Source organism: Prionailurus bengalensis, chromosome B3 (genome assembly GCF_016509475.1).
Source record: "Prionailurus bengalensis isolate Pbe53 chromosome B3, Fcat_Pben_1.1_paternal_pri, whole genome shotgun sequence".
NCBI lineage: Eukaryota > Metazoa > Chordata > Mammalia > Carnivora > Felidae > Prionailurus > Prionailurus bengalensis.
This window is the reverse complement of record NC_057355.1, coordinates 144,231,505-144,251,138: the sequence shown is the minus strand read 5'-3', so window position 1 is coordinate 144,251,138 and position 19,634 is coordinate 144,231,505. Positions and strand designations below refer to the sequence as shown.

The 19,634-nt window shown below is 52.4% G+C and overlaps 1 long non-coding RNA gene across 1 annotated transcript; it reads right to left on the bottom strand.

Annotated features, from left to right (window-relative positions):
- Nucleotides 1-251: 251 nt before the first annotated feature.
- Nucleotides 252-18,552, bottom strand: LOC122469552. Its single transcript, XR_006293519.1, has 2 exons — nucleotides 17,818-18,552; nucleotides 252-2,994 (listed from the first exon to the last, which is right to left on the bottom strand). It is a non-coding gene; the product is annotated as an uncharacterized LOC122469552 (long non-coding RNA).
- Nucleotides 18,553-19,634: the final 1,082 nt, after the last annotated feature.

Sequence of the window (19,634 nt, the reverse complement as noted above, 5' to 3'; positions counted from 1 at the left end):
CGCCGCGGCCCTGCGTCAGCCAGCCCTTTGGGCCCCCCTGCGTCTGTCTGCTCGCTTGGACCACCTCGCCTGCTGTCCCCGCCGTCCTGGCTCTGTCCTCCCAGAGCGGGCACCTGCCCCACCGTCCGCCCTCAGCCCACACCTGAAGAAGCCCGGCATGTGCTCAGCCTTCCTAACTCATTTCTGGTTCTGTCCACATTCCTGGGGCGTCCAGGAATTTCTTTGGGGGCGGGTTACGAAAAACAACAGGCTTTTGAAAGCCAGGCTTGGGGTTTATTTGGAAATATAATTCCTTCTAAAACTAGTCAACTGCTGGTCCATTTACAACCGGTTACTGCCATGTTGCATGTAACCCCACCTAGAGATCTTGTCCAGACCTGGCTTTTTATTCTCACGAAGTTGGTCTCTTCTTTCCAGGCCCATCTTGCGGTTGACTTATCTTGCTCATTCAAGAGCAACTGCCTTGCTGTCCCCGGAATCAACAGGCTTGGCCAGGGGGACAGCACTCCATTCAGATCGCGGCCCCAGGGCCGGCCCCCCTGTCCTGCTGGGGATGCCTCCTGGGACCAACCTCTTCTCTTCCACCGAGACTGTGTCTCCAAAGCCATCTGGTGACTCTCCCAGATCAGTTCCCAGAGTCAGGAGCCCCCCCCACCCCGCTCCACCCCAACATTATGAGTCTTTCAAACCAGTCCTAGAGTTCCAGGGGCCATCGGGATGTGGTCTGCCTTCTATGCGTCTGAGGGAGCACTTTTAGGGCAACATCACAGCACGGCGGGGTGGGGGTGGGGGGCTGGCGACAGCTTTCCAGCTCACAACACCTGTGTCCTGGACCACGGAGGCCAGACCGGGGGGGATTTAACTACAAGAGCAGCGCCCGTCCCTTCTGTGTGCCCGAATCTGTATCAGTCGGGATGCTGTTCATGCTTGCTGCTAGAACAAAGATGCCCCCAGAGAGTGGCTTAAACATGATGGACGTTTCTTTCTTTTTCCCACTTCAGTCCAAACACGGGCAGTTCTGGATGTGGAGCCACTGGGACGTCAGAAGCCTAGATGCCCGGGAGCCCGCTGCTCTGTCCTCCACAAGAAACTCTGAGCTCACGGTCTCAGATGGCTGCGGCAGCTCCCTCCATCCCGTCTGCATTCCAGCCAGGGCCAAGCAGAGAAGTCATGCTCTGCCCCTTTCTCCGAGGCCCAGGGCTTGGAACGTGCACACTTCAACCCGCTCATAGTCCATAGTGAGGTGGGATCTGAGGCTCGGGATGTTCAGCCACCCATGTGTGTGTGCGCACGCGTGTGTTGCCCGGGTCTGTTTGCCCCTTCGTCCCGTGCTCTTCCCTCGGGCAGCCCCATGGGGAAGAGGTGAGTCTGGGGGAGAAGTGAGACCCTCTGTTCCAAACCCCAAAGTGCCTGCGCCGTGGACCCATACCACGGGAGGGATTCCCGACCCGCCCTCGCATACTTGTGGCCGTGTGCCTCGAGGCCCAGATGCCCGCTGTGTGCCGCGGGTTCACTACCAGCGGCCGCAGGCCCGGCAGGGTCCCTGTGCACCCCTTCCCTGCTGCACACGCCTCAGCTTTCCACCTGTGACCTGGGGCGGACACTTCTGTCCTGCGACTTCATACGTCGCTGTGGGAAGTCCGGCGGGACCCGGGAGCCAACGGCCTGGGAGCTGTGAGCAGGTGCGTGTCCTGTGCTCGGCTGAGTACAGGCCCTGGGGCGACTCGGATGAGACAGGGACGGATTGCCCGGGTGGACCATCGTGACCTCGAGGGTGCTCATAAGGGAAGGAGGGACGTAGGTGAGGAGGGGCTCAGAGTCAGGGAAAAGGAGATGTGATGATGAGGGAAGCGGAGGTCGTAATGCTGCGACTCAAAGACGGAGAATGGCGCTGGGAGCGAGGGATGTGGGCGCCTCCAGAAGCTGGCCGTGGCCGGGAAACGGATGCTCCCGCTAGAGCCTCCAGAAGGAGCTGGCTCCTCGACATCTTGGTTCTAGCCCAGCGAGGCCACTTTGGACGCCTGACTTCCAGCACCGTCTAGTCATAAATTTGTGCTGTTTGGAGCCATGAAGTTTGTGTGATTTGTTACCGCAACATAGGAGACTCAGGCACGAGGGTAGGCGTGTGGGGGCGGTGGGGGGGGGGGGGACCGCAGCAGGCGGGGACATGGGCAGAGCGAGGGCCACGGGGGGGATGTGGGCTGTTTGCTAGATGGCCAGCGGCCCCTCAGACCAGCATGTGGGGGGCTGTAGGGCGAGGCCGGCTGGGAGGGCTGGGGGCCCGAGCACCCTGTGTGGGGTCTGTACTTAGTCTGGAGGGAGAGACACCGAACCGGGGCAGGGTGCGGACCCCTGGTGGTGCCTCTGGGCCAGGAAACGACCGGGTGTCGGGAGACAACGGGGAGACACGGCCTCACATATCCTGAGTGCTTGTGGTCACAGTGTTGTGCAAAGTTCTGGAACCCGGTGCTTGTCAGGATGTACCCGTGTGTGCAAGGCCGCGGAACAAATCTTGGGTCTGCAAGCCTAGGGCTCCAAGCAGCAAGGGGAAACCAGAGGCAAAACCATGAAACTTTTACTGAAAAAATAAATGCTTTCAGAGACGTGCTTCACGTCCCTGGCCAGTGCCCTCTGGTTTTCTTTTTTCTCAGGGCGGGGTGAGTGAGGGCTGGGAGGAGTGGGGTGGGGGGGTGGCAGGGATTGGGGGGGGTCAAAGGTGCAAAAACACGTTGAAAACCGACCTGGAAACAGTTGCTGGGGATCTTAAATCATGGATCAGCCAAGATGCACAACGAAAGAAATGTGTGACCGTGAAAGAGACACATTCAAGATCGCGTGTTTCCCCGTCTTCAGTGCTCGCAGAAACAGGCCCGTTCGCAGGGGTGGGAGGCGGCGGGGGAGGGGCCCGGAGCGGCAAAGGGCTCTTGGAAGATGCCGCTCGGGAGAGCCATGTGTAGACAGCGCGTCCAACTGCCCTATGGATGGTTTCAGAGCCTGCGGGGAAGAGAAAAAACAACCTTGTGAATATTGCCAGAATGGTATCTGAATACACAGCGTGAACAGCTGCTCCTTGCCAGAGAGCCAAAGACATTCTGCTGTTGTCCGTGAAGAAAATGCATCTGACGAGGCACCGGTTCAGCAGGAGCGGGGCGGCCCTGAAGCACAGGCGCCCCCCCCCCGGCCCCCGCCAGAGGCCCCCAAGGACCTCCGAGCCCCACCCTGAGAGCCCCTCCTTTCAGCTGATGGGGCTCTTTCCGAATTTGGGGTTCTGCATTCCCCCTCTAAGAGAAAGTGCTAATTGCATATGGAAGCGGAAAGCGGTCCCCCTGGGAGCTGCAGTCTGGCTCCACGAGAGAGCCCCCCAGGGGGACTGATGCCCCTTGTGTGGGCAGGTCGGGGTTGGGGGGGGGCGGGAAGCCTCAGGACGTGAATCCCTGGAGGCCTGGGGTCTCCGGGTTGCTGACCGGCCCAGAGGTCGGAGCCACACGATATGAGAGCCCGCTTGCTCCCTCTGGAACAAGAGCCTGGTCTCTCGGTCGGCAAGGTGCCTAGGGATTAATTAGTTTAATTGGTCCCTGCTTTGGGCCAAATAGTCAATGTCAAAAGAGAACAGTAAAAGATACTTTCCCATTTGGGAAGACAAAAACCGTCCCTGCTAATGGCGGAGGGTGGTAATAACAACAAAAAGCCTTTGCTGGAGTTGACTTGAATGGCCTGGGAAGGCAGCGGGACCCTGGCAGGGACCCCTGTCGCATACCAAGCAGAGACGCGGGGCCTTGTGGGAGAGGAGGGCCGACACTGCGAAGGCCAGGCTCAGGAATGCGCGCTGCCCCCGGCGCCACCCCAGGCTCGGCACGGGCGTCTCGGGCCACGCAAGCCTCCTTATCGGGGGGTTCTGCCCCGCCGGGAGGGCCCCCAGCCTCAGGTGCAGGAGGAGACAGGCCCCGAGAGCCCAGGCCGGCCCGCACCGGCTGAGGACCCGGCCTCCTGCTTGCGTGCATTGGCGGTCGTGGTGCTGGGGAGCCTTGCAGGGAGATGGGCTTGAACTAGATCCGAGGCTGTTGTTAAGAGGCACAAGGACTGGGGGCCCCCGGGGGGCTCAGCCGATGCGGCGTCCGACTTCGGCTCGGGTCAGGATCTCCCGATCCGCGGGTTTGAGCCCCACGTCGGGCTCTGTGCTGACAGCTGGAACCTGCTTCGGATTCGGCGTCTCCCTCTCTCTCCACCCCTCCCCCGCTCACACTCTGTCTCTCAAAAATGAATAAACATGAAGAAAATTAAAAAAAAAAAAAGATGCACAAGGACATGTCTGGTGGGTGGAGGGGTGGTGGGGGAGGGGCCAGAGCCCAAAGCCAAAGTTCCGGCCAGCCGTGTGTCCTTGGGCAAAGTCACCTGGACGCTCTGGGCTCGTGCAGCGTTGCTCAGCTGTGTGACTTAGGCACATTCAGCCCCGAGACTGTGCCTGCATCGTGAGGACGGCGAGCAGGAGGCTCACTGTCACAGCAGGCCTGAGGCGGGCGGCTCTCAGTCCCGGCCGATTGGTGACCAGGGCGTGCCACGGAGGAGGCTTGGGGAGTGGTCCCCTGTGTGCCTTCTGGATCAAGGAGCATTGACAATATAAAGGTTAGGAAACGCATTCGGGGAACAAAACACAGTGACTCTAAAAATCGAACCGGATCTCTTCTGTTTCTACTCTACCGAGTCAAGGTAGAAAATATTTACCTTTGTTGTTTTACAAGCAGTGGCCCGTGGCCAGATGAAATGGGGACTTTGGTCCACGGAGCTGAGAGGGCAGAGGAGGAGGAAGCCCCTCCTGGATGCTCGCCCCGCGCGGCTACCGCGGAGAGCCAGGAACCCAGAGCGCAGGCCGTCGGTGTATTTGTTACTTTGTTTTTAATTGTGGTAAAATATATTAATATTTCCTTAAAGAAATTTTAATGATTATTTATTTATTTTTGTTTGAGCGAGAGAAAGAGCACAAGTGGAGGAGGGGCGGAGAGAGGGGGAGACACAGAATCCGAAACAGGCTCCAGGCTCCGAGCTGTCCGCACAGAGCCTGACACGGGGCTCGAACCCACGAGCCATGAGATCATGACCTGAGCCGAAGTCGGACGCTCAACCGACTGAGCCACCCGGGTGCCCCTAATGTTTATTTATTTTTGAGAGAGAGAGAGAGAGAGAAACAGAGTGAGCAGGAAAGGGGCGGAGAGAGAGGGAGACACAGAATCCGAAGCAGGCTCCAGGCTCCGAGCTGTCCGCACAGAGCCCGACGCGGGGCTCGAACCCACGAACTGCGAGATCATGACCTGAGCCGAAGTCGGACGCTCAATCGACTGAGCCACCCGGGCGCCCCAAGTACATTTGCAGTGTTGTACAAGCATTGCCACCATCTATCCCCAGAACTTTTACATTTTTCAAAACACTAACTCCCCTTTGCCCCTCCCCGGACCCTGGCCCCCCCATGCTGCTTTCTGTCTTCACAAATTTGCGTACTCTAGACACCTTGTGTGAATGGAGTCACACGATGTTCTTTTGTGACTGCCCGTATCACTCAGCATAACGTCTTCCAGGCTCATCCATGTGTAACAGGTGTCGGAACTCCCTCCTTTTTATGACTGAATAATATTCCATCTCGTGTATCCATTCATCTGCCTGAGGGAAGCTTGGGTTGATTTGCACTTTGTCTCTTGTGAATAGTGCTGCTGTGAATATGGGTATTTAAGGTTGCTTTTTTTCCCCCCTCAATTATTTTGAGTATATCCTCAGAAGTGGAACTCCTGGATTATAGGACAATTCTATGTTTAATTATTTTTTTAAACGTTTTTTTTTTAAATTTTTTTTTCAACGTTTACTTATTTTTGGGACAGAGAGAGACAGAGCATGAACGGGGGAGGGGCAGAGAGAGAGGGAGACACAGAGTTGGAAACAGGCTCCAGGCTCTGAGCCATCAGCCCAGAGCCTGACGCGGGGCTCGAACTCCCGGACCGCGAGATCGTGACCTGGCCGAAGTCGGACGCTTAACCGACTGCGCCACCCAGGCGCCCCTGTTTAATTATTTTTAAAAAATTATTTATTTTGAGAGAGAGAGACAGAGAGCATGAGCAGGGGAGGGCCAGAGAGAGAGGGAGAGAGAGAGAATTCCACCTCGGGACTCGATCCCATGAGCCACGAGATCGTGACCTGTGCTGAAACCAAGAGTCAGGCGCTCACTGGCTCAACCACGCAGGCGCCCCTTTATGTTTAGTTTTTAAAGGAACCACGCTTTGCACCATTTTGCATGCCCACCGGCGGTGGAGTGGCTTCCGGTTTCTCCACATCCTCGCCAACATTTGTTATTCTCCATTTTTAAGTGACTGTTTTCTTGTATCCATCCCAGTGGTTGTGCAGTGGTATCTCACTGACTTTGCTTTGCACTTTCCCTGACGACTAATGAGGCTGAGCATCTTTTCAGGGGCTGTTCGGTCATTTCTGTAACTTCTTTGCGGCACTGTCTGTTCAAGTCCTTTGCCCATTTTTGAATCGGGCGGCTTATCGTTTGGTGGTTGGGTTGTATTTGCGTCACGTTCGACTTTAAAAATATCACACGAGAGGTGGCTTGTCTTCATCACGGAATTTTTGGTGCCTCCTTCAATTCTGCACCTGGGGGGAGTACCTCTTTGCTCACCTGCCTTCCAGCTCTGTGTCTTTGGGGAGGAAAATTCTTGGGTAAGTCCCTTGGAGGGGAGGGTGACCCTCAAGGCGGGGGAACTCCAGGCAAGGAAGAGAGTGTGGGGTTGCTGGGGTCTGGCAGGAAGGGGGACGGGAAGGGCCGAGGAAGGTCTGAGTCCTGGTGTCCTCATGGCCATGATGGAAGAGCCCCTCCCCTCCAACCTTCGGTAGAGACTGCGCTCAGACACGGGCCGTCCATATGTGGTTTCTTATGGAAAGACAAAGGGTTGAGTTCCACATTTGGGCCAACGCTTGGGAGAGGGAAACGGGCAGCAGCAAATGTAGTGTTGGGAATGGACACCGAGGTGACCGGGAGAAGCCAAGTGCTTGGCAATGCTAGCTTGTCAGGGAGGCGCTTGTGTGCACCAACAGATCCAGCTTCCGTGGGGAGGGAGACCCCAGAGACAATGCAGACTCTTCCTCCTACGTGCTGAGCTTTCTCCTGCCCGTGTGGCCGTGGTGTGTCCACAGCATCCAGGGAAGATGGGTCTGATTGAGACGCCCATTCCCCAAGCTCAAACCGCACCTCTTTTCCAAAGGATTCGTGTTGCTTCCTGCATCTGGGCCACCGTGTGGCGTAGCCATCACCACAACTGTGCCCAGAGGCAGTGGCAATGCTGTCCTAACTCTCCAAGTAATGGAGAGGACCTCACAGAGTCTCACCCGACTCCATCCCAACCACAGCACCATTAACACTGAGCCTTAACCACCTGTTCAGGCTCCTGGACAGCATTCTGAGCAGCGTGGTTATCCAGCTCGGTAAAACATACCGGTTGGCTCTTCTACTCAATGACAGAAGTGCTCTTTCCAGGAGGCCCAGCTGAGATGCCACGTCCAAATTTGACGGGAACTCTAACTCTGCAAATCCGACAAGTTCAATAAGTCCCAAGTAGGATAAACACAAAGAGAGCCACGCCAACACACATCACGGTGAATTTTCAGACAACAGAGCTAGAGAGAAAATCCCAAGAGCAGCCAGAGAAGAATGAGACATACAGAGGGGACAATACAAAAATGACAGCGGTATTCTTTTTGGAAACAGTGCAAGCCAGGAGTCAACGGGGTGACGTCTTTAAAATAGTGAAAGAAGCCGTTAATCTAGACTTCTATTACTCTGCAAAAATATCTTTCAAAAATGAAGGCAATATCGTTTTTTTTTTTTTTTTATTTTTTTATTTAAAAAAATTTTTTTTTTCAACGTTTATTTATTTTTGGGACAGAGAGAGACAGAGCATGAACGGGGGAGGGGCAGAGAGAGAGGGAGACACAGAATCGGAAACAGGCTCCAGGCTCTGAGCCATCAGCCCAGAGCCCGACGCGGGGCTCGAACCCATGGACCGCGAGATCGTGACCTGGCTGAAGTCGGACGCCTAACCGACTGCGCCACCCAGGCGCCCCGGCAATATCGTTTTTAAGACACCAACAGAACGACACTACAAGAAATGTGAAAGAAAGTTCTTCAAGAAGAAGGAAAATGATGTCAGGTGGAAAGCTGGATTTACAAAAAGTGGTGAAGAGTATTGGAAATGGAATTGGAACATACATAGGTGAATGTAAAAAAAAAATTTTTTTTTAACAAACAAAAGCCCACTTTAAGAGTAATTGTTTGCAGTTATGTTTGTGGCATTCTGGTGGCTCATAAATGTTATTAAAAATAAAATAAAAACTTGATTAAGTATATTGACATTATAGGTGTCATATATTCTCATTCCATCCAAATACAAATAGAACCTTAATAAAAATAAACCGTTCTTTTTTTTTTATTATTTAAAAAAAAATTTTTTTTTTCAACGTTTATTTATTTTTGGGACAGAGAGAGACAGAGCATGAACAGGGGAGGGGCAGAGAGAGAGAGGGAGACACAGAATCGGAAACAGGCTCCAGGCTCCGAGCCATCAGCCCAGAGCCCGACGCGGGGCTCGAACTCCCGGACCGCGAGATCGTGACCTGGCTGAAGTCGGACGCTTAACCGACTGCGCCACCCAGGCGCCCCCAAAATAAACCGTTCTGACCTGTTCCCCAAAGGAAATAATGTTTGGTGTGGATCCTTCTACCCATTTTGTGTATTAAACATAAACATATGAAAACATATATGGGGCATAATTTGCTATTGTCCATGAAATCTTTCACATTATTCTGCTATACGTATTTAAAAAACGTATTAAAATAGTTCTCAACTTTTAATTTCCTTAAGAGACAATTGCCTACTTGATACCAAATATCAACAAGGTAACATTTTGCATATTGAGAAGCAGAAGTGGGGCTCCTGGGTGGCTCAGTCGGTTAAACATCCAACTTCGGCTCAGGTCATGATCTCCAGGTTTGTGGGTTCGAGCCCCGTGTCGGGCTCTGTGCTGACAGCTGGGAGCCTGGAGCCTGCTTTGGATTCTGTCTCCCTCTCTCTTCCCTTCCCCGCTCATGCTCTGTCTCTCTCTCTCTCAAAGATAAATAAACATTAAAAAAAAAAAGAGAGAGAAAAGTATAATCTATGGCAACCATAGCACAATGGGCAGGAGAGTTGGAATGAAGCATGTTGCTTCAGGATACTTGTGTCACACGTGACCTTGTGTAACATTTGGAACCAGACTCTGAGAAGTTAAATATGCATATTTTGAATCCTGGAGCAAATCCTAAAAATTAGAACAAAGACATATAGTTTATTAGATATTAGTGGGGAAGACAGAATGAAAATTAATCCCAAAGAAGGAAGAAGAAAGGGAAAAAGGAACCGATGGGACAAATAGAAAACAGACACAAATATGCTAGAATTAAACCCAGCGATGCTGATAATTGTATGAGGTAAACGTCTAAACCATAAAGGTCTAAATACTCCAGTAAAAGGCAGAGATTGTGACACTGGATACAAAAACAAGGCCCAACTATATGTTGCCTACAAGAAACCCATTTTAGGGGCACCTGGGTGGCTCAGTTGATCAAGTGCCCCACTCTTGGTTTCAGCCCAGGTCGTGATCTCAGGGTTGTGGGATCAAGCTCTGTGCTGGGAGTGGGAACTGCTTGGGATTCTCTCTTTGCTTCCCTCTGCCCCACTTGAGCATGTGCTCTCTCTCTCTCTCTCTCTCAAAAAATAAAAGAAACCTATTTTTAATATACAAAAGTCAATTGCGTATTTATATGTAGCATATATATATATGAATATATATAGTATACAGACGATATATATACTACAAACTAGCAAAGAACATTGGGTAATCAAAATTAAAAAGTACTTTACTACAAATGAATCATATAATCAAATGCCAATCATACGAATGGCATCATGTGATGACATTATATAATCATGTAAAAAGCAAAGGGATGGGGGAATGTTGAAAAGCTATTGGAGCCAATCTGAGAGAGCTTCCAATGGCCAAAGCTAGAACAATTTAAGCAGTGGAATAAACAATGGCAATTCTGAAGTATAATTCAAAGAATAAAGTAAATGTCTGTTAGTCCATGCTGATAAAATTAATAATGGGATAACCGCATAAATGGGAGAAAGGGAGCAACAACTTAGAGAATTCCAGCTAACTGTCAAAGGAACGAGGGTAACAGAAGAATCACCATTATAATTCCACAGAAGTGATGGAGGCAAGATGCACCGTGGATGTTAAAATTAGCGGGCAAAAGTTTAAGAAGAAACAGAGTGTTTGCTTAGTCTCAAAGTGTCTCCCACCCCAAACTTACTAATGAAAAGAAAAAATAGTAGAATACCATGCAGGAATCTCCAAGTGATTATGAACTACCCACTATGATGCATATCACCCCAGTGATGTTCTTCTTGATAATGCTTAACCTCAGACAATCATGGGGAAACATCAGACAAAGCTAGCTTGAGGGGCAGTCTACAAAACACCTAACCATTACTCTTCAAAAGTGTCAAGTGATGAAAGACAGGAATACTGAACAACTGTCACAGATTGTAGGAGACTAAGGAGAGGTGTCAACTAAATATGATGTGGGATCTTGGAGTCCAAAAGAACACTAGTGGAAAAATTGGTAAAATCTAAACAAAGTCTGTAGTTTAGTAAAGAGTATCATACCAATGTTAATGTCTCAGTTTTCAAAATCGTACCATGATTTAGGTATTAACATTAAGGGAAGGTGAGTGAAGGTTATATGGCCACTCACTGTACTCTTTTAGCAACTCTTCTGCTATTTTAAAATTATCTCAAAATTAAAAAGCTTAAAAATAATACCATTTACAATAGCATGAAATGTATGAAATGCCTAGGGATTTACTTCACAAAATATATACAAGACTGTATGCCAAAATTTATAAAGCAGTCCTGGGAGAGATTAAACGTGGCACAAAGAAATAAAGAGATATTCCATGTCCATGCATCCAAAGACTCAATATTATTAGATTTCAATTCTGTCTTTTTTTTTTTTTTTTAATTGGAGCGAGAGAGAGCAGGGGAGAGGGGCAGAGGTGGGGGAAAGAGAGAGAATCCTAAGTAGGCTTCATGCTCAGCACAGAGCCCAAAGCAGGGCTTGATCCCATGACCCTGGGATCATGACCTGAGCTGAAATCAAGAGTCTGACACTCAACTGACTGAGCCGCCCAGGTGTCCCTCAGTCCTGTCTTCAATGAGCTATTGATTCAACATAATCCCAATTACAATTACAGCCTGTCTTTTTTGTAGAAATTGACAAGGTGATCCTAAAATTTAAATGGAAGTGCCAAAGACCTAGAATAGCCAAAGCAATTTTCTAAAAAGAACAAAGTGGGAGGATTTAGACTATTGAATTTTAAGACCTATTTTAAAGCAATAGTATGACATTGACCTAAGGATAGATATCTAGATCAATGGAATAGAATAGAGAACCCAGAAATGGATCCATGTATATATGACCAATTGATTTTTTAAAGAAGGGCCAAGGTAAATCATTGGGAAAAGCAAAATCTTTACCACAAACATTGGTGCAACAGTGGGATATCCATATATAAAAAATATAAACCTCAACCCCTACCTCACATCATACACAAAAATTAACGTGAAAGGGATCACAGTCCTAAACATAAAGGCCCAAAAATAGAACACGTCTAGAAAAACTAGAAAAAATATTTGTGACCTTGGGGTAGGCGAAGGTTTCTTAATAAGACCCACACAACCAAAAACATAAAAGTAAAACTTGGCCAAATGGTGGTCATCAAAATGAACAGCATCTGTATTTCAAGGGACCTGTTAAGAAAATGAACAGATGAACCACAGCCTGCGAGCACAGGTTTGCAATACGCCCACATGATGAAGGACTTTATCAGAATAAATAAGAACATTTTTGCAACTCTAGGATAAGACAAACAGTGCCTCATCAGAAAAAGCTTTGAGCAGCTACTCCACGGAAGAAGATACGCAAATGACTAATCTGCTAGTTGTTCGCCCTGCCTGGCTTGCTCTCCCTCCATACTCTGTTCCGCTCACTCCCTCCCTTACTTCAAGTCTTTGCCCAGCTTTCACCTTCTCAGTGAGACCTTCCCTCACATTTTAGTAGCTACTACACTCTGCCCCAACCTCTCCCACCACACACATACCTGAGATCTTCTTTCTGCATGCTCTTTTCTTTAGTACTTTTTTTAAAAACATTTATTTAGCTTTGAGAGACAGGGAGAGACAGAGCACAAGTGGGGGAAGGGTAGAAAGAGATGGAGACACAGAATCAGAAGCAGGCTCCAGGCTCCGAGCTGTCAGCACAGAGCCTGACGTGGGGCCCGAACCCACGAACCGTGAGATCGTGATCTGAGCCGAAATCAGACACTTAACTGACTAAGCCACCCAGGCGCCCTGAGGGCTTAATATTATTAATAAGATTTTCATAGCCAGTTGTTTTGGTTCTTTTTCAAGTTTATTTGGTCTTTTTTGAAAGTACTTTGCGAACTGCCCATTGTTCGGTTTCATGATTTCAGTTCTTGAAACACTAAGAAAAAGTTTAAGTTTCCTACTCAGTAATTGCATTTATTTGTTGAATTTGGGGGTTCTAACTTGGGATTGTGATTTCCTGTTCAGTGGGTCTGTATTTGTGGGAATCCTATGAGGTCAGGTTGAGGGGGATTTGAGTTTGTTTCCACTAACTGGACCTTATCAGAAATATCTTTAAGTTGATTTTACAGTTTGGGATTTTCTGGATCACAAAGATGTTGTAAATCCCCCCCCCCCCCCAACTCTTGTGAAGTAAGGACTGTGGATATGAATTCTCAGAAGAGATTAGTTTTCTCCGCCTAGGCCCCAATAGTGATGAACAAGTTACCTTGTTACCCTGCTTGCTATCTCTTTTTGCCAGGTGTATCAGTCGGGGTAGCCTATGTTCTGCTTCAGTAACAAATAGTCCCTCTTACTGGTTCAACCTAACAGAGACTTATTTCTTGTTCTTGAAGCTCTTACAAAGTTTTCGGGGAATCTGAGCAACTCTCCAGGCAACTGTCTGCCACAGAGTAACTCAATGATCCAGGTTTCCTCAATCTCAACACAGCTCTGCTATCTGGGTACACGGCATCCATGGGCACCGAGGGACTAGGAGGAGAGACGGCCCTGGAGAGTCTGGCATGGGCTGTTGATTGCTTTAGTCTAGAAGCGGCTCACATCTCTCTTTCTCAGCACCTTTTGGCCAGAACCAGTCACAAGGACAGGCTAATTAAGAAGGGGCAGGGAACCCGTTCATCTGTGTCTGAAGGGAGGAACACTGAATCGGGGAGGGGGGGAACTAGCTCTGAGCTGTCAACGCAGAGCCCGACGCGGGGCTCGAACTCACGAACGGTGAGATCACGACCTGAGCTGAAGTTGGGGGCTTCACGGACTGAGCCACCCAGGCGCCCGACTCTTCTTCTTTCCACAAGCTAAGGTGCATTTTGCAAACGACGTTTACTGCCTTTTATGTAGCATCCCCAGGCATTCATTGTAGGAGGTAAGTATTCATATTACGTTATAGATGAGGAAAGAGGCAGAAAGCTTCAGTAACCTGCCCACGGACACACATGGGGGGGTCCTGGAGCCTTGCTTCTCAGCCAGCCCGTCTGACCCCATGGCCAGCTCCTTCCGCTGACCTTCCTTGGGACGGAGAGGGATGGTGTCTGGCAAAGAGTCCCGGCGCGGGCTTCCCGGAGGGGGCAACCTTTGACCGGGTCTGTAAGGATGTGAGGTTGGGGTGTGAGTGGACCCAGAGACACATGTTGGCCGCTCCATAAATATTTGCCGAATAAATGAATACGTGAATATCCCGCTAGAGGAAAGAGGATGAATAATGCTGTTGGTAAAGCGTGAGTCAGTTTCTTGCAACGGCTCGTGTTTGACCCAGAGTTTTTCTACCTGCTCTTGCCTAACTTCCCAAGCTAAACAAACCGGGAAAACACTCGCAGGAGCGCCAGGGACGGAGTCTCTCCTGCAGGCTCAGCCCTGGCAGTTACCTAACATGACAAGCCTGTCTGAGCCCTCAGCAGAAGCGGCCCGGAGGACTGGGAGGTCAGCCCTGACGCCCACACCGAGACTGTCATCGCGATGGCTCGAGTCCCCGGGCCGTCCCGCCAGTGCACCCAGGAGAAGCAAAAGCAAACAGGGAAATTCTGGGTTGAGCCTGGACTTGGGTCAGATCCCGTTCGTAAACACCCTCCCTTGTGTTTAGTGCGGTGAGGGAACCTGAGCCCCCGGCTAGGAGAATGAGATCCAGAAAGGGCCGGGAGGCGGCCGTCCGGGGACACCCAGTGTGCATGCACGCCTCGGGTGGTAAGTGGGGGGCCAGGGGGTGCAGAGCGCTCAGGGCGAGGTGGTGGGGGCCGGATGCCTTTCAAGTAACGAGAGCACTTGCGGAGGGTAATCAAGAGGTCATGTTGGCAGACTCCTGCCGAGGCTCTCTTGGGAACGTTTAGAAGATGGAAATACTGTTGTCTTGCTCAGACGGCTAGGATGTTTCACAGAAGCCGGCTTTTCCTTATCGATCTCCCGCTGGGGGCCGGGCTCGCGTTAGCGCTGTCACACCGATGAACTCAGGCCGTCCTCATCAAAGCCCGCACAGCAGCCCTTATTACCCGCGGTGCCCACACGAGGGATCGAAGGTGCTCTGGTTAAGTGAGTTGTTCCAGGTCACTTAGCTGGGAAGTGTGGCCTGGGGACCCTGCTTCTCCATTAGGTGCGGCGGGCACGGCGCGACAATGTCTGTCCCAACACCATTCTCTTAGGGGCTCGTGCCCATCTATTGGATTTTGCTTAAAGCTGAAACATGGCGAAGTATTTGAAGGTTTATAAAAGAAAAAAATTTTATATTGTTTTTATTTATTATTTTTTTTAATGTTTATTTATTTTTGAGAGAGACAGAGACAGAGAGGCAGAACGTGAGTGGGGGAGGGGCAGAGAAAAAGGGAGACACAGAATCCAAAGGAGCAGGCTCCAGGTTCCGAGCTGTCAGCACAGAGCCCGACGTGGGGCCCGAACTCACGGACCATGAGATCGTGACCTGAGCTGAAGTCGGACGCTGAGTCACCCAGGCGCCCCAAAGAAAATTTTAAATATGGATATTATTATGGTGCGGCCACGAAAGTCACAACGCAGCTCGGAGGGATTTTAACTCGGCCTGGCTCCCCCAGAGCCCGCCCAGGTCCTCGGGAGGTCTAGGAGGGGCGTGTGACTGGTGCGTCTGGGGCTCCTGACATCAAACACAACTCCATTGAAGGGCGCTCCCCTTTTCCCAGCCCCCACGCATGACGTAACTGCTGTTCCTGCCTGTAGTTGGGGGTGGGGGGGCGCCCAAGACAGGCTTCTAAAGATGGGAAGTACCGAGCAGTAGTGATCCGCCCTTCCGCTTATGCAGTCGGTCCCACCGCGGTCTTGGTTTTTTTGAATAAACTGTCCATCGTAGAACAATTTCAGATTTATGGAGAAGTTGCAGAGATAGTACGGAGTTCCCGTGCACCCCCCGGCCAGTTTCCCTGTGGCTAACACTGTGTGTTACTGCAGCACGATGCCATTACCAACCAGCCGACATCGGTCCATCGTTAACTTGACTGCAGACTGGATTTGGATTTCCCTGGTTTTCCCACCGACGTTCTCTCTCCGTTCCAGCATCCGAGCTGGGCAACGAACTCTGCATGGTTGTCTTGTCTGGTCCGTATCGCTTTTCGATAACCTGCTCTGCCGGGCGGGGCTTCGGCCGCGGTCCAGTTCGTGGTCCAGGGGGTGACGTAGACGGGGGGCCAACGCCCGCGTCGTGGTGAAAGGCTCGAAGGACGACGCGGCCTGGGCACCGGCAGCTTCCCCTGGGAAGATTAGCAAAGGCAGGCCTGCAGCGCTTTGGGCTTTGAAAGGAGGGCGCTTGATGGAAAAGCCAGCTTGAATAATAACACCGAGCACTGTATTTTGATGGGATAATTGTTTTATATTTATAAAGATTCTTAATTATCTCCAGCAAATGCATTTAGCTCACTTGGTAATTGAATTAAGGAAAATGTCTTTTCAAGCGTTGTGAGTCGTTGCCATAATAAAAAAGAATAACTTAAAAGCGCTTCCCCACATGACCTAGACAGGCTCGTTATTACCGAAGGCTGAGTAATTCCATTAAGGACCCAGCCGGCTCTAATATAACAGGTATTCTAGAGATGCCGAGTTAAAAGGACAAGAGACAACGGAAATTTCCTTCCTTTGGGGACCCCTCGATGATCCCCCATTTACAGCCGGTCTTTCCGTCCTGGGCCTGGGGCACACTGCCATTTTTGTGACGTGTCCCAATCGCACCGCACGGTGACCGTCTCAGGGTCTGTCCCCTACCCCTTTTCCCGCCCACGTGTGTGTCTCGAGAGCTGGGACTGCATCCAGCCCACTTAGGTAGCGCAGAAAAGAAGCCTGTTTGGCACCTCCCGAACCGAGTTCTTCCACGGCTTCGAACGTTTCTTCAGAAAGCACCCTCTCGACGTTTTATCTTTGGCTGGACATGCTTTTTAGCTTATGGGGTTGCAAACGCCCAGGTCACCGGAATGCTGGCCGTGAGGGCCTGGGCTGGGGGGGCGGTCCACAGCTTCAAGGACACGGTGTCTTGATGGCCCGAATCCCCGGGCTTGGCAGGCAGCTTGGGGGAGTGGGGTGGGACGTGGGGAGGGCCCCGGGGGGAACCCAGACAGAATGGCCCCGAACTTGGAAGAAGACCAGTGTTCATCCTGGAGTTTATTGCATCATAAACGTGTCTCGACTTTCGCGGCCGCTTCCTGGCCCTTGCACCGCCCAGGTGAGCGTTCTGCTGATTAGGGAGTCGCCTCCCCCACCCCCATATTGCCTGTCTGAGGTCACAGAAGGAGCGAAGCCGCTCTTGTGTCTGGTTGGACTTCTCGAAGGGGTGAAACCGACCCATGGGGGTGCGGTGGAGGAGGCCGGCTCCCCGGTTCTCTCAGAGGTGCGTGAATTCAACAAGTGATCATGAAGTGCCCGCTATGCCCAGACACTGGGCTGGGCTCTGCTGATATGGCGGGGAGCCAGCCAGACAGGCCACTTAAGGCACGGAGTCTACAGTCCAGCGCGGAGACCGACATGGAACGGGGGAACGAAACGAGAAGCGGGGTTAACTGTATGCTGATAAGCGTTATCCTCTAGGGCAATAAATTGGGGGTGCGACGGAGGTGCTGGTGGGGCTGGGAGGCACTGCCCACGCTCTGGGCACCGAGCTGAGCCCGTCATCACCGGGGCAGCCCTGGGCCCACTCCTTACGGAGCCTGTCACGGCGGGCGGCCTCTCCCTCACCATTCTCGACTTTTCTCCTCTCTTCCTCCTCTCCCCGTCACCTTCCCACGCCAAAGCCAGCGTGCCCCACGGTCCCGGCACGGGCAGGAAGATCACGTTGTCCCAGTGCCAACTGCCCCACCGCCGTTTCACGTCCTAGTTCGGATGCTCGGACAGAGAGCCGCCCGTCCAGCCTAGGCGCGGACTGTCCCGGGTGGGGACCGGTCTGGTGCAATCAGCTGAGCTGGGTGCAGAGTGAGGGAGCCGGGACGTGGGAGCAGGGGCTGTGGGTGTGACGGGCACAGCGTGGGTGTGGGTGGCCCAGGCTGCAGGGGGGCGTGAGGCCGGGATGGAGTCCTGCTCGGCGAGACTTGACATCTCGGCAGCTCAGCTAAGCGGTGCCCCGCACCCTACTTACCTGCGTGCGCTCCTGCCCCGTGGAGGGACCCCGATCCTCCGCTCCGGGCTTCTCTGCTCTCCCTGCTCGGACCACCCCCCGGAAGTGTCCTGCCCTGCCAGGGGCAGGAAACGGGAAGTGATTTTGTAACTTCTGTAACGACGGACAGATGTAAGGGCTGTTCCGCTGCCCGTAGTGATGGTTCCAAAGGGCGGCTCTGGGAGGGTTCTCGTTCTCCATTTTTATAGAATTCCACATCCCTTTGGAATCTTGGGATTACAAAACAGCCACCGAGAAATCATGCACCCCATTAACATCGAGACTTTTATGTATTTACAAGTCAGCTTAAATTTTTACCAAGAGAGGTTTTCAAAATGTAACATGTGTTAGTCACTGCGTGAATTGCGAAACCAAGGGAATATCTCCAAAGTGCTGGCCTTGACAATGTAATCTGGCAAGGCTTGGGGACGAATAAAAATAACACTTCTCAGCATCGCTGTCTCAAAGGGTAGGAGGGATCTGGAGCCCTCCCCAAGCCCATAGGTAGTCGGTTTGCCTGAGCAGGACGGCGGCTGGTCAGCCAGGGGTAGCGGGAAGAGAGTGTGTCTGGGGAGTCGGGGGTCCTGGCGTGAGTTCTAAGTCTGTCACTCACTGGCCAGGTGACCTCAGGCCTTTGCCAGACCCCGCTGAGCACGGAGAGGTGCCCAAGGTGGTGCCCGCAGTGACAGGACCCTCCCCCCACCCCGCTCCACTGACTCCCAGGCGACTTCAAAGCCAGAGGCATGGGTGCCCATCCCCTCGCCGACGTCCAGGCGGCCTCAAGGGCCGTGTCTGGGAGGACGGAGGGAGGTGGCGCCCGCAGCTGTACCCCTAGCTTGGTTTCTAAACACAACAACCCTGCACCTCCCCGCTGAGCCGCAAGCCCGCAGGTGGCCCGATGAACACGTGGTTTCTGGATGTGACATGAAAGTTAGCATTTGAGCTCGTTGTCTGGGTTCCGCGGGTTTGTTTTTCTTGCTGTCGCGGTCCTGAAATGTTCCCAACCGTGTTTACGTCGAGGCGGGATGCAGGGAAGCGGGGCGCTGCTGTTCCGGGATCTGCGGGGCCCTGCCCGCCCCAGCCTCCCGCAAAGTGCCAGCGGCCGCCGCAGCTGGGGTCCAGAGTCAGCCGGGTGCACAGCCCACGGAGGCGTCCGGGGCACCTGGCTCCCACCCGCCTCACCTCTGCGGGCGTCCGTCGACAGTGCCAGCCACATCACACCTTCTCCGTGGAGTGCCCCCATCCGTCGGGCACGCCAGCTTTCAGGGGAACACACAGGGATGATAGCTGATCCTCGCTGCCGCCGGGGAGGGGGGACCGGGATTGTTCCCATTCCACAGATGACAAAACAGAGGCTTGGGAGCGGCTTGCTGGCCCCAGGTCACGCGGAGCTGGGGTCACAAGTGGTCATCATTTCTAGTCTGAACACCCCTCTCCTGCTGTCCGTGCTTGGAGGATGTTGTCCTCAGTTCCTCACCACAATACGGGGACGGCCTGGAGCCTGCCTGAGGACGCCGGCTGGGGCCCAGGGAGGGCCACCTGGGCCTCCCTTTTGGCTTGGACCGTGTGCCACCTAGGCACACCCACCCTGCTCTCTGGCACTGCTTTGGAGATCGCTGGCGTCTTGCTTGCCCGTCACTGTGAACTCCGGGAGGACGGGAGGCCCAGGCTGGTGGCCTCGGGCCCGGTCGGGGCTTGCCACACACTGGACTCTCAACCTTGCCTGTTGACCGGTGGCTCGTTGTTATCCCCAGAGGCTGGGTTCCACGTGTCTGGCCACAGGAGGCCAGCCCCCCCAC